This window comes from Mus pahari, chromosome 18 (genome assembly GCF_900095145.1).
Source record: "Mus pahari chromosome 18, PAHARI_EIJ_v1.1, whole genome shotgun sequence".
NCBI lineage: Eukaryota > Metazoa > Chordata > Mammalia > Rodentia > Muridae > Mus > Mus pahari.
This window is the reverse complement of record NC_034607.1, coordinates 31,187,108-31,201,587: the sequence shown is the minus strand read 5'-3', so window position 1 is coordinate 31,201,587 and position 14,480 is coordinate 31,187,108.

Below are 14,480 nucleotides of genomic sequence, written 5' to 3'. Positions count from 1 at the left end.
GGGAGGGGGAGAGGAGGGGGGAGAGGGGGAAGGAAAGGAGAGAGATAAGGGGAGAACAGTACTGCTTTTTCAACAGTAACTAAAAGGAAACCAGCCTCAGCCTAGGGATGCTGTTTGGATTCTCAGCAAAGACGGGTATTCATAGAGTCATGACAGATAAATAGAAACCCAAGCTGCACCTCCCCAGGTCAAAGGAAGAGGCAGTTAAAGGTAGGACCCAAAGGCGGGAGATCTGTTTCCCTTAGGCACACTGACCCTAGGGCTCTGCTGCACAGTATTCTGTCCAGCCTCTGGAATGCCTGTAGTTTTACCTTGCTTGACGTCTACAACTGAGGCCTCTATGAGTAGTTCACCGGGGGCCCCCTCCCTTGGAGGTGTGTCGAGGTACATCTAGTCCCTTCCGTCATGGACACCCTCATCCTCTATTACAAGTTGACCATTCTCTAGACCAAGCCAGAAATCCGCCTGCCCTGCCTCCCGAGTGCTGGGATTAAAGGCGTGGGCCACCACGCCCGGCACCATGTTATTTTTAATATGCTGTAACTAGCTCAATGGCTGGACCACTCCTGAACTTCCATATGGCTAATACACATTGCCCTCCGATATTCTTAAGTTATTACTTTCTAAAATCTAACTTTGTCTCTGCTACCCCAGACCCAGTTAGGGGAGTGGCCCCTGAGGCCGCTGTCCCCTGACTCTTCCATGGCTCTTCTCTGTCTTCCACAGCTCTCATGTCTGCATCCTCTTCCTTCCTTCTGCCCTGGCGAGTCCCTGTCTCCCTGTCCTGCTTTTCCTTTCTGGAATCCTCCAAGTTCCCGCCTCTGTCTACCTTCCCAGCCATTGGCCACTGGCTCTTTATTGACCAGTCAAAAAACCAACTGTTGGCTGGGACCCGCAGCCAATGTGCAAATTCCCATGTAAGCACAAATCAAATCCCCAACAGGTTTTATAGTTAACATGGTGGAAGGGACAAAGTCTGTCACCTGTTAAACAAACAGGACAACAGGAATCTTTCAACACTGATCCTGGTGTTAGCACAATGCTCAGTTTCTTTAAACCTGCAGGAAGTGAACCAATGCCATTTACTTCAACAGTGCAAGAAACAGCTAAAAGACAGGCAGTGCACCCAGCTAATAAAGTCAGAGCCAAGAACCTGATCTGGGATTATTCATTCTCTCCTAATAGACTTTCCTCATTTTCTATTTGCTGTTACCTCTTCTAGCTTCATTCTGGAGCTGTGACAAAAACAAACAAACAAACAAACAAAACTCTGGCTGGACACTCAGGAGGCAGAGGCAGGTAGATCTCTGTGAGTTCGAAGTCAGCCAGGTCTACAAAGCTGGTTCCAGGACAGCTAGCATTACACAGAGAAACCCCGTTTCAAAAAAAACTAAAACCCAAACCAAATTCTCTGATGAAAATCAACTTGTTGGAAGGAAGGGTTTATTTCGGCTTACAGTTTCCAGTCCATCCTTAGGGGAAGTCAGAGCAAGAACTCAAGCAGTTATGTAAACCGGACAATGGAGGACTGGTGCTCGCAAGCAGGCTCACGGGCTCGTGCTCAACTGGTTTGCTTAGATGCCTGAGACTGGCCCTCCTAATTCAATTGCAAATCAAAACAGTCCTCCCACAGACATGTCCACAAGCCAACATGATCTGGGTACTTCCACAATTGGCACCCTCTTCTGAAGTGACTTTTGGCTGTGACAAATTGATACTCAAAGCTAAGGAGGACACACTTTTTTTTTCCTGAGTTTTTCTAATTCAAATCTAACTTCCTTCCAGCCAGATCCTATATTAAGAGGGGGTTTAATAATATAATTCAATCTATTACCTTCTTCGAGAGTTTGGTTGCATTTGAAACAGCTGCGGAATTAAATTCTAATGATAAAATGTTATGTTGTGTATGTATGTGTGTGTGAGTGTGTGTGCACATGAGTGTGTGCATGTGTGGGTGCCTGTGTGTTTGCATGTGTGTATGTGCATTTGTGCATGCATGTGTGCATGTTTGTGTGCATATATGAATGTGTGCATGTGTGATATGTGTCTATGTTGTGTGCACGTGTGTGTATGTGCATTTGTGCATAAGGGTGTGTGCGTGTGCGTGTGTGTGTGTGTTTGTGCGCGCGCGTGTGCGTGTGTCCATGTGTGAATGCAGATACCAGAGTCTGAACTCTGGTGTATCCTCTCCACCTTAGTTTCTAGGGCAGTCTCTCACTGCACCTGGCACTCCCATCTCCGTGCAGCCCCAAAGCACTGCGCTTCCATGTGTGCTCCACCAGGTCCAGCTTGTTATTTTTAGGTTTTCAAAGTCGTGTGTCTGTCCATTTCTGCTCTGTGGACAGGGTGTGCTTGAAAATAGCTGGGGTGACCTTGATTTAAAACAGAATCAGAGAGTCTCTCAAACCTTGTGTAAGGTCTTGAAGAGAAAAACCTTTGTAAAGAAGAAAAGTGTCTCACCCTACATCTCTGCGCATTAAAGGAGCGTTAAGTAGCATGTCAAACGATTGACGTTAAGTGACTAGCCTCACTTCTGAAGAATAACCCGTCACATTCTTTCCTGCTCCCTCTTTGTTTTCTAACACAGAACAGAACTCAGTTTTATCACAGTGATTACTAAACAACATACTTCTTTAAAAAAAAAAAAAAACATAGTTCTATTTTAAGGTAATGTGATGCTTATAAAAGAGTTTTTAAAATAGTGCAAAGGATTCCAGACCATCTTCACTCCGCTTCTCCCAGCGACAGTATCTTACGTAATCAAAGCAGTTATTGCTAGCATAAGAAACTGCCATTTGTATGGCACTATGAAACTATAGTCTTCGGTTAGATCACACCAGTTTCACCTATTAATATCCTTTTCAGAAATGCCGTGCCAGCATCTACTGAATATTCCATGCTTCACTGGCTGGCTGGACCTCCATGGAGAGCCGATCTCTATAAGTTTCTTCTGTTATTTTCATATTCCAAGGCTTTTGGAAGGTGTTGGCCAACTCATTTTATGGAATACACCTTCATTTTCATTTTCTTAGCATTTCCTCAAGCCCAGACTGGGATTATATGTAACTAGGAAAAATACTCAGAAGTGATATATCCCCTATAGGCATATCAGATAAGGGCAGATGATGCAAATAAGTCTTGTTCTTTGCTAAGCTTTGTAAAGAGCTGTCTTTGCCAAGTTTCTCCTCTTGGACTTCTTTTCCCTTATAGTTAATAAGTATTATTTGATACTGCATAAATATTCTATTTCTCCTAAAATTTCATCTACCCCAGCTGAATTGCCCAGGTTAGCCTCAAGCTTGTTATGAAACCAAATATGACCTGGACCTTCTGATCCTCTCTCTCCTCTCTCTCCTGCATTACGATGAAATACATGTGTCACTACACCTGGGTTTATGTGATGCTGGGCATTGAATTGATGCTTCAGTCATGCTAGGTAAACACTCTACCAACTAAGATACAACCCCACCCCCGAACGTCTCATTTTTCAATAAAGGAAACCCAATGCACTGAGAAGAAAAAAAATCTACCAGTAATACCAAAAACCAAAAGTGGAAGATTTTAGAATTGCTAAAGGCAGGGTATATAAAAACCAAAACATGCTCAAAAGGGCACAACTTGACATTCATAGCATGAAAGCCTCTCATTTTCAATAAGTTGAGTGCAGAGCTAAAATAAATGGGTAAGATGTGAAGAGAAGCAGACGGGATTCCAGACGGATCCCACACTTATCAGGGCTACATTATCATTCGTATTTCTTAACTTATTTCTGTATCACTGAGTTAGATGGCTCACAGATGGCTTAAAATCACATTGTCAGTGTTCCTCTGATCAAGTACATAAAGAACTATAGGCTTTGGCGTTTTTTGAGTCATTAAATTTTGGCAGACAGTTGAATGCCAGTTATTTGATTGGGTTAATAATTTTCCTCAACACTGAATTACAAGATAAAATCTGTATTGAAGTTACACCATACGACACGCTATGCCTTGGGAGTATTTATATATCACTTGCCAGAGCAACAGAGATAAAATATTCAGAAACACCAATCTACTGGGATCCGAGGCTTGCTTTGGTTTAATGGGATAAGGTCTCCCTGTGTAACCCTCAATTAACTCTTGCTTTAAAGGCCTAACTGGCCTTGAATGTGTGGAGATCCTTTTGCCTCTGCCTTCTGAGTGCTGCTATTGCAAGCATGAGCTACCGTGCATGGTTCATGGGCCCAATCTTTACAGAATTTATTCGACCCTCCACTGCTGCCAACTGAAGTGGCATGGGGACCCCTTCAAAGGGTCACCACTGTTAAATTATCCCTTGAAAACAAAGACACAGCCTAAAGTTAACTCATGCCAAGTACCAAAATACTGTGTTAGTGATGAACTAATTATTGGTGTTATTTGGGACACTAATAGTATTAACAGCCCATGTGTATCTAGTAATCTCAATGGACTAGTCACTGTGTTTTTTGAAATTTAATTGCTATAGCCATATGAAATATCAGGGATTGTGACAGAGCTAATACTTTGCTCTATTTGCAAGTTTATCAATTAACCTTCAGTTTTTAATGGATGCTAAGTTAAGATGCTTGGGTCCAAGACAAAGGACATTATTACTCAGGGACATAGAAGTAACCCAGAGCACAAGCAGTTTCTTGAAGCACATCTCCAAGCCTCACTTACCACGGTGAGTCCGAGGAGTGGTGTACAAGAATAGTAGGCTACGTTACAGGGGAGAGACTCGCTCACATTCAAGAAAGCTGAGTCTTGTAAAACGGATAGTAAGCTCTCTGCGACTTCTTCCAGAGGGAGAGATCGCCACTTACCTCCAAGGCTGTTTACCATGTAGGATAGAGGCGATCGGGGCCTCTGTTCTCCTGGCACACCGAAAGGTCTGGCTCGCCCATGAAGAAACATCCCCTCCCATGATGAGATTATGTAATCATTTCCCATACAGATGAGGAGCACAAGACGTGGAAGTGCTTACACTTGGATGTAAGAAGACTCTCTCACTGAAGCCACCAGCATTTGCTGTCCCATGGGAATGTTTTAGGATTTATCAACTCATTTCATTTGCTACAGGAAACATATTTCTGTCAGGCAGCTAGCTATTCTCAACCTGTGAGTCCCAACCCTTCCCCCCCAAACCCCACCCCCAGGGGTTGTATATCAGATAGATTACATATCAGATATTTATATCATGATTCATAACAGTGGGAAAATTGCAGTTATGAAATAGCAACAAGATGAGTTTATGATTGGGGGGGGGGGTCACCACAACACAAGGAACTGTATCAAAGGCTCACAGCCTCAGGAAGGTTGAGGAACACTGAGTGCTGTTAGGTGTTTGTGGCTGAACTCACAAACTGTAAGAGAACGGGTTTGGGCATAAAGATGTATCCCAAGATGAGGCTCTGTATTGGGTGTCTTGAAAAAAAATATAATGTGGTTTCATCTCTGGAATATCAGTTTGAGGTGCGACTATAAACTTCCCCACATGGTCTCACGTCTACTATGCCCAAGGGGCAGGCATGTTGCAGTAGGGAGAACATAATACGCTTCTGGTGTGAGGTGGTGCCATGTTGTGATTCTGGCCTGCACTGCTAACTTTTCTGAGGTGTTGCCCCTATGTGTGAGCTCTGCAGGGTCGATGCAGGCGCTAAAGACAAATGGAGGTGAGTTTCCCAGCACAACATTCTGACACATAGTAAGTGGCAGCAGTAGACAGCCGCACTACACTGCAGGGTGGCAGCAAGCCGCTCACTTCCACTGTTTTCATGATTTGGAAGGTTCCAGAACAAAATCAGAAGGAGTTTGTTTTTTTTTAAGCCCTCTTTTCCTCCATATAAAAGCTTTACAGGCACTGAAGATGTGTCACGCTGAATTCAACCTTTTTCATTCAGATTCATTTTAAACGTGGAGTGAAAAATGCTTCCAGCTGTCAAAGCACTTGGCTGTTAGCAACAGCATGGGTGTTGTTCTTTTAAAAGGTCTCCTAATATTTCCCTTAGTAACTGGAAGCAGGGGAGCTTCTTTTTCTCTAAAATGATGTGAATAAAATACAGTTGTGTGGCAGAGACAGGCGTCGGGCAGAGGAGCTTGGCAGGCTGCAAGCGCCGTGATGGTGAGCTCCTGACTTATCACTGGGACTTGTGATGCGCTCAGAGACGCCTTTGTTTGATTTCCCAGCGATTCACGTGGAGAAGTGCGGGAGATGAGGTTGTCCTTTATGTCCAGTTAAAAGTTACACCACAGACGCTAGAGGACAAGCAAGGGACACTGCCTACTCAGTGGGCAGGCTGCTACCGAGGAAGAGGCACACTCAGCAAACGGCTTGTGTGCTCGGGCTCTGACAGATGGAGCCTTGCATCCTTTGGCGATTTCTTCCACCCTGTAAAGTTTAATGATTTGCCCTCCCCACAGATTGCTGAACCAATTATTGCCCACGATGGTTTGACGTTGATTTGCTTCAAAAAAGCCCCTCAACTTTAACTAATAGTTGCCATCTGAATTAACAAACACCAAGGAAGTATGGAATTGATGGGCGCATTCTGGTGAGTCACTCTAGACTCAGCTTGTTATCTGTGTGAAATACAACTGTGGCTCCATGAATAATTCTCAAAAAAATGTTGAATTTAAAATGAGCGCTGGGTAGGATAAACAGTAGTTGAATAATGCTTAAACTCCACCATCTGGTATTCTAGTATTTTAATGTGAGCTGAATTTCTTTTATTAGGTGCCTATTTGAGATTCTGCCTGTAGAGATCGTTCTGCCGAAGGAGCTCTGTAAACTGAGGAGAAGCACACGTTATGATGCAGGACCATTTTCTTTTATAGCAATGCTCTTAAAGGGAAGCCCAAGCAGTAAAATCCCAGCCATCTTCCCTAGGGTGCGACTAAAGAATCCCTGACCAAGTTTCTCTTAATTCAGAGAATTTATTTGCAAGACTCCATATGGTTGGTGCATGGTACATGCAGAAGGAAGGAAAGAGTCACTTGGGGAAGAGAGATGAAGGGATGGCCCAGAAACAGGAAATGAAATGACTGTCAGGGCACATGCTTGGCCTTTGGAAGTAAAACAGAATAAATGAAGAATTTTTTTTTAATGAAATGGTATTTTAAAAGGATCATCATACCTGTAAAAATAATAATTGATGAAAAGTAATAATTAATGATGGGGCTGGAGAGATGGCTCAGAGGTTAAGATCAAGATCTGCTCTTTTGCTCTTCCACAGAACCTGAGTTCAGTTCCCAGCACCACTTGGGTGGTTCAGAACCACCTGGACCTCCAGTTTCCGGTGCATCTAAAGCCTCTGAAATCCATGGACACCTGGACACACACACACACACACACACATTAAAATATAATAAAATGTAAAAGTGAACACTATTTTCTGAAGGTTTCAAGCTAAGCTAGCTACTCCTGTAATTTAACATAGCATTTGCATGAGAGATGCTTTTCTTCCTGATGTGAGAGGCTCAACATAAGCTTCTGCAGAAGAGTCAAGTGACAAGAATCTTGAAATATACATCGCACCCTGACGCAAATATTTCCACATGCCTTATCCCATTTGACTGACACGGCAGAACTGGGTGTCTCCACCTGATTCTGTGTCTCACCAACAGGGCCAGTTACTGAATGACAGAACCTCGAGGTCAGTTTTACTTTTCAAAATCTCAACTCTAACTCTTTTATTTTAAATTAGTCAAAGCGGAGAGGATATACTGCATATACTGAAAAAAAAAAAAAGCCATGATCTGCTTGGAATGTAGCTTCTGATGCTCAATCACAACTGCCTAGGAAAATCTGGTTCCAATACCAACTGGGAAAAAAAAAATCTGTGCTCTCCATAACTGACAGCAAGGCCCCATTGCTGAAGGTAGCACTCGCACAACTCATTGAATGTGGAGAAGTCGAGCCGGTGACTACATAGAGCCTCCACCCCTGTGTTCTAGCACAGGAAGATACTCTGCATGCTACCAAAAGAGAAACATTTAAAAAAGAAAAAAAAACAAGCCTTTGATCTACAGTCTGTCCACCTTACAAGATTTGCCAGGGCAGTGGTAGCACAAAACTTATGGGAGTAACCAACTCATAAGTTGACTTGACTTAAGGCCCTCTCCACAGTTAGGAAGCCCTACCCAATACTGCTTGGGTGACCAAGAACCTGAAACTAGATAGCCCAGGGACCTAGGGTCAACCCAAATACTACCACACCCCCTTCTCTGTCTTTTTCTCTGTGTATCTCTCTCCTCCCTCCCCCTCTCTCTCTATATATAATGTATATATGTAATATATAGAAAGATGGTAAATAGGACAAGGGGATGTGGACCTGTTTAGAAGTAAGTCTTTTGAGTCAATTTCTATCTCTGTTTGTCAAGATATCAGCCATTTAGCTTAGTAGTGTCAGGATAGCAACACGAATCAACATCAGTGGTACCATCCAGTAGAAACAACCAGGCCTCCACCAAATTGCCACGAGTCAGCAGGAGTGACCAGAATCAACCAGGATGCTAGCAATTCTCTGCCATGCTTCTCTCAATGAAGGGAAGATGAAGACTTGAGACCAACTAAGCTTTGCAAAGCTGGCAATGCAAGCACCCCATCACTGTCCATTGAGTCCTATTTATTTATAGTCTCTCCAAACACTGTGTGTCCTCCCGTGGGTCTTGCTTCAGCAAAGCATCATGAGACATGACATATCCAGAAACTTTCATTTCATATGAGTGTGTGTGTATGTGTGTATGTGTGTTAGAGAGAGAGAGAGAGAGAGAGAGAGAGACAGAGACAGAGACAGAGACAGAGACAGAGACAGAGAAGAAGAGAGATTCCTGAGTGAGCACAAATGGAACATTAAAAGTTCGCAAAGTACTTTTGCATACATCATCTCATTTAAGGATCAGAGAAATTGTCAACATATTTTAATTCAAAAAATGGAAAACCAAGATCCTATTAACAATAGATGTGAAATCCAGATTTCCTTAAGGTCTCTAACCCATGGCCTTCCTATGAAGTCTGGGTTGAGTGTGAATAGTTCTGGATCTTTTTCAGTTCTATCTGCCCTAACATCAAGGATGACTAGAAGAATTTATTGTTGTTTATATATCAACAATATTATCCTGGCTTAACACATATAAATACAGCTATATACTTTTCTAATAGTGCTTGCAAGAAAGTTAATATAATCCTTTACTAACTGATTATTAGAACATTTCATAATATATACTTTCTACAGGAAATCGTGCCAAATAAAGTAGGAAGAGCAAAGCATGAACCAAGAGCCATCTCTTCTCTCAGCAAGTATGTGCCATAGTCTGGGGCATAGTATATCACATATATAACACCCACCACCAAGGTGCTACCAGAGACAGAATGTCCTGGGAGCTGAAGTGAGAGGTAACTTTAAGCCTTACACTGCAAGATGGCATTAGAAACTCAAGAGATTGGCGCAAAGAAGCAAGATTTCATATGCCAGCTGCTATTAGAATATCTCTTTCATACCAACCCCCCTATGCAAGTGAGTTCTTTGGTGGATGATCATAGTCATCATATAATGATCATAGTCATGTGATGATCATACGGTCACTACAGCTCTCCTAGAAAACTCAAGCAGGTGACCTTTACTCTGAACCTGAAGGCTAATTGACGGAAGTACACAAACCCACACCAGGTATGCAGTTCAGCAACCAGTGTCAGCTTTGTTATGTCTCCAACAAGACCCACCAGCAATGGTCACTCAAATAACCAGTTCAATTTCGTTTTCTTTGTATCCAAAAGTATTCAAGTGCTCCCAAAGTAAATAAACAGCAGAGGAACAGAATGAACAGATAGCAGAAACAATAGGACCAAAACAATTAGTCCGTGACTGACTGAACAGACCAATATCAACCATCCATAACTGCAGTTCTATTCAGCCCTCCCTGCAGTGCCATTCTAAAGGCCAAACAGCTTCCTACTTATGCTGGACTTGGAGTTAACACACACAGTTCCGATTTCCACCCCCGGAAAAGAGTAAGATGGATGTCAGAGCAATATATTGAAAACAGAATCCAACAGTGGATTGCTCCAGCAGCCGATTAAATAAGTAATACATGAGCATCAATTCTGGACACCCTCTCCACTTAAATTTCAGCACTGCATCAAACATCGAGCCATTGGATAAGACGAGGTAGGACCAAAGCACAAGGAAATTATGATAATATAGTTTGCAATGTAACTTCATTTCAAATAACATCTTTCATGTAAACTGGTACCCGATGTGCCTTATGAAATAAAATAGCGCAAGAAAGTGGACAGCCTGTGCTATAAATAACGCAAAGCGGTGGAACAACTGGGCTCTTCCAGGAGCAAATTAAAGTACTCCGTCATAAAGGCAAGAGCAGTGGAGAGAAGGTGGGACACTCTCAGATGACTGTCTATGTACAACAAACTTGGTCCTTCACAAGGAAGCCACTTTATCCATGGGTTCACTTTTTCATGAAAGAATTACTAGTCTCTTTTACAGACTACGTAAGTGGTCAGATCAAGAAACAGTTTTAGATGCGTGTAGTGTCAATGCCAGAATCAACCGCAGAGGGTCAGGAATTCTGTGTGAATAAGAAAGCACCTCTGCCTCCAAATGTCCTGAATGCTAAAAGGTAGAGTCTCAACAGCCTTTTCTAACCACACCCAGTGTAGCTCAAAGATCAGGCATTGCCGACAGACCAGTCTGCTCATGCCTTGGTCCCCACATTTAAGAGCTATATAGTTCAAGACATAAGCTGGCCTTGCCTCTGTGTGCTCATCTCTAGCACGAGAATAATAATAATAGTGCCAATAGAGTAGATTACATAAAGTAGACAAGAATTCATAGGAAAGAGTTCTCACCAGGCCATTTGCATCGACATCAGAAGTTCTAGCTGCGCTGGTAGGGGAAGTGGACACTGGGTCCCACCCCTAGCCAAGAAGCTATAGGCAACTGGCACGCGCTGGCCAAGAGAAAATCTCTTTTCTACATTGGAGTTTCAACCACACTCCTGGGTATATAGGACCAGGCCAACACCCAAAATGGATTCAATGGTATTTTTATGGACTTGTTTCTAGATTTGCTTTGTTTTGGTTTTCTTTTTTTGTCTTATTGGTCTTTGTCTATTTGTTTTGATTTGTGTTTGGGGGCTTTTGTGTTTCTTGTTTTTGTGGTTGTGGTTGTTTCTTGTTTGATTGTTTTAAAAGAAAGAAAGAAAAAAAAGAGCAAAGTTGGGTGGGTGGGGAAGTGGGGAGGATCAGGGAGGAACTGGAGAAGGACAAAGCATCATAGAAATAGTGTGTGAAAAGTTTTATTTCAACAAACATGAAGTTGCATCTGCTCTAAGTAGTGGTTATGAAGGTAAGCACCCCATCCCTGGGGGAAATCCTGAAGCACCTTTATGTCTGTCAAAACCCCAGAGTTCATATGGAGTTCCCAGGATCTGCTCTGATCACTTTCCTACGACATGGAACCATGCACACTCCTTCACCGGGAGCACTACACGGGATGCAGTGTGAATCTGACATGAATCTGAGCAACAACCAAAATCTGTACCAACAGAAAATGGACACTCCGTAAAAGTTCATAGACTCCAAAGTGAACTTTTCATTGAGATTTCAGAGCAGTTAAGGCATATGAGCTCTGATTCCCTACCATGTGGCTTTGCTGTGTCCCTTAACTGTTCCTCTCTGCCGTAGATGACTTCTGAGAATGTCTCCGCTATGAGACCTAAAGGTTGGTTTCAGGTCTCTTCATAGGACAACAACATGATCTCTGGAGGAAAGAAGGAACTGAGGGAGGAAAAAAAATGTCACCTCGTGTTTCCCCTAACCTGATTATGGAAACAGCTCACCATTATGTCTGGAAAAACAGCCTTAACCACTGAGCAATCTTTCCAGCTACCCGCTTTTATTTATTTATTTATTTATTTATTTATTCATTTATTTATTTATTTATTTTATTCCTACCAATAAACCTCCACTGAACTGCTGTATAATGCCGAAGTTTTCCTTCTCAAAGCATACGAGCTCTTTAAAACGTTTGGCTATTGCTCCTTCGAATAAAACTAGGGTTTGTAAAGATTTGTTTTAATGATGTGAATGTGTGGAGGTCTGCCCTGTGCGAATGCCTGAGTCCAGAGAGAGCCTCTAATCAGGCCGAGCTGGTTAGAGGTGCTTGCTAGCTACCCTGTGTGGGTATTGGGAACTGAACTTTGGTCAGGATGCACTTTTAATCGCTGAGCTATCTCTCCAGCCCAAAGCTATCATTCGGAAAAGGATGAGCTATCCAGATGAAAGACGGTATGTCTGTAGTGACAGCAGAATCTAGCATGTCATCCTGACTTTCAAGAGTGGTAAATTAAACAGTTTTGAGTAGCACCAGTAGAAAAAAAATGCTTACTTTGAACTTCTTTTTAAAAATCCATCTAGATATTTGATCAAGGGCTCATACAGGATGGCTTTCTACCCTCTTGCTCATACATGTATGTCCTTATGGGTCACATCACAGACACCTCCTGGGAAATCCCCTCCCAGAACCGTCATCCCTTTGCTCCCTGTATGTAACCTTCATTTGCACTTCTCACCCTCCCCCCCCCCCCCCCCCCATTTGCTCCTTGGAAAGTAAAAAGGGAACCAGCCACTGCACCGATGACCAACTAGCTAACATTTGCCATATCTCACAAGTGGAGATTCTCAAAGCGCTTGTTTTCCAAAAGAACCTGTTAATTCTGAAACTCACGGAAGAAGATCGTCTGTAGGATCCCAGGATAAGGTGCTTCCTTCCTGGACTGAGTAAACTGTTGTCTTTCCTGCCATGACATCAGATCATGACCCTTTAGTGCTGTTTCTACAATGCCCTTAAGAACTCAGTCAGACCTGCCTTCTGGAGGCCTGAGGACTCAGCTCTGACGGCAGGAGGACCCAGCCCTGAAGGTGAAGGAGGAAGGACTGACCTCCTATTTCCCCAGCCTTTGCTCTGCACTTCTGGGGTGACTGAAATCTGGACTCCATTATCCTATTGTATGTGTTACCACATCTCTCTTTTTATTACAAAAACAAAAACAAAAACAAAAACCAAAGAGATCTATTACAACTGGGTCAGGGAGATTCCCACTGTCTGATGATGTAGAGAACAGAGCCAGTGTTCTGACACTGGGTTCAGTGAATACACTTCAAGTTTCCTAACTTGTTTAAAATGATTGCATGTACATGGACACCCGATTCACCCATCTCCCTCCCAATCACCTGGTTGTCTTACTTCTTGGACACAAAAGCAAGAAGCATGTGAACTGTTCCCTTTTAAGCTTTTGTTTGTGTGTGCGAGCGTGCGTGCACGCACGCGCGCGCGCATACACACACACACACACACACACACACACACAGCTGCTTCGTTATATAAGCGTCCTTTTTGTTCCTTTGACTCGTCACATAAAACTGTTAGCAAGATGACTCATGGCCTTCATAATTCACTGAAGGGATTTTCATGTTTAGCCTGGGATCAGGTTCCACCTCTGTGATTTAGTAGTTGTATTTCCTTGGACAATTAATTAACCTCCCTAGGAATCACTTCATCTCTAAATACAGTTGACAATATTGGCTCCTGCCGTCAAGAGTAATTAATGAGTACAGGATGCAAAGTCTTGACGCTGGCATACACTAACTGTCCAATAAATTTAAGCTGAAAAAAAATAATCTTTCATAACATATAAATGTTTATGGTGGCATAGTATTCTATCAAGTGAAAAATAAAAGTTACTTTGAGGATATAAACAGTATGATATATGGAGCAATGGTTATTATTGCAGTCATAATCTCTTTAAGCCCCAATTCCATCCATTTGAGCCTGATGCTTCTCTATTATCCCTGAAAGTGAAAATGTATCTTGGCCTTCCTCCTTTCATCCTGAACAGGTACTTGTCATAAAAATCACTCCCTTGCTGGTGTCCATGGTGAGGTGCTCTGGCTGCTTTCTGAGCTTCTGTGAAAGTCAACCTCACATGCAGTATAGATGTTCAGGACATTTCCACATGGGAAGTAAGTGGTTAAGGACCCAGTAAGTGAGTGTCAAAGATTTGCAAAGATCAAATGTGTGTTAGTAAGGAAAGCGGGTGACTTCCTAGGTTCTGTCCGAGTCCTCCAGTTATGTGAAACTGAAGAAACAGGAAGAATGGATTTTGCTGATAACTTCAGAGCAGAGCAATTGTTTCTATGGAAAGTTCTTTTCTTTCCAATCGCTGGAGTGCTGGAAATGAACAAGCAGCACTCATTTCCTCCTTCAGTGTCTCTAAATAGGAGGGCGGCCGAGCAGGTTAAAGAGCAGATACTGAGGTTTCTCTAGGGTTAAGTTTCGTTTTGTTCTGAGGAGGAAGAACTCTTAACCATTGGTAAGACTTCTTGATTGTAACATTGTAACTAAAGAGTTTTACAATAATCTCTCTCTCTCTCTCTCTCTCTCTCTCTCTCTCTCTCTCTCTCTC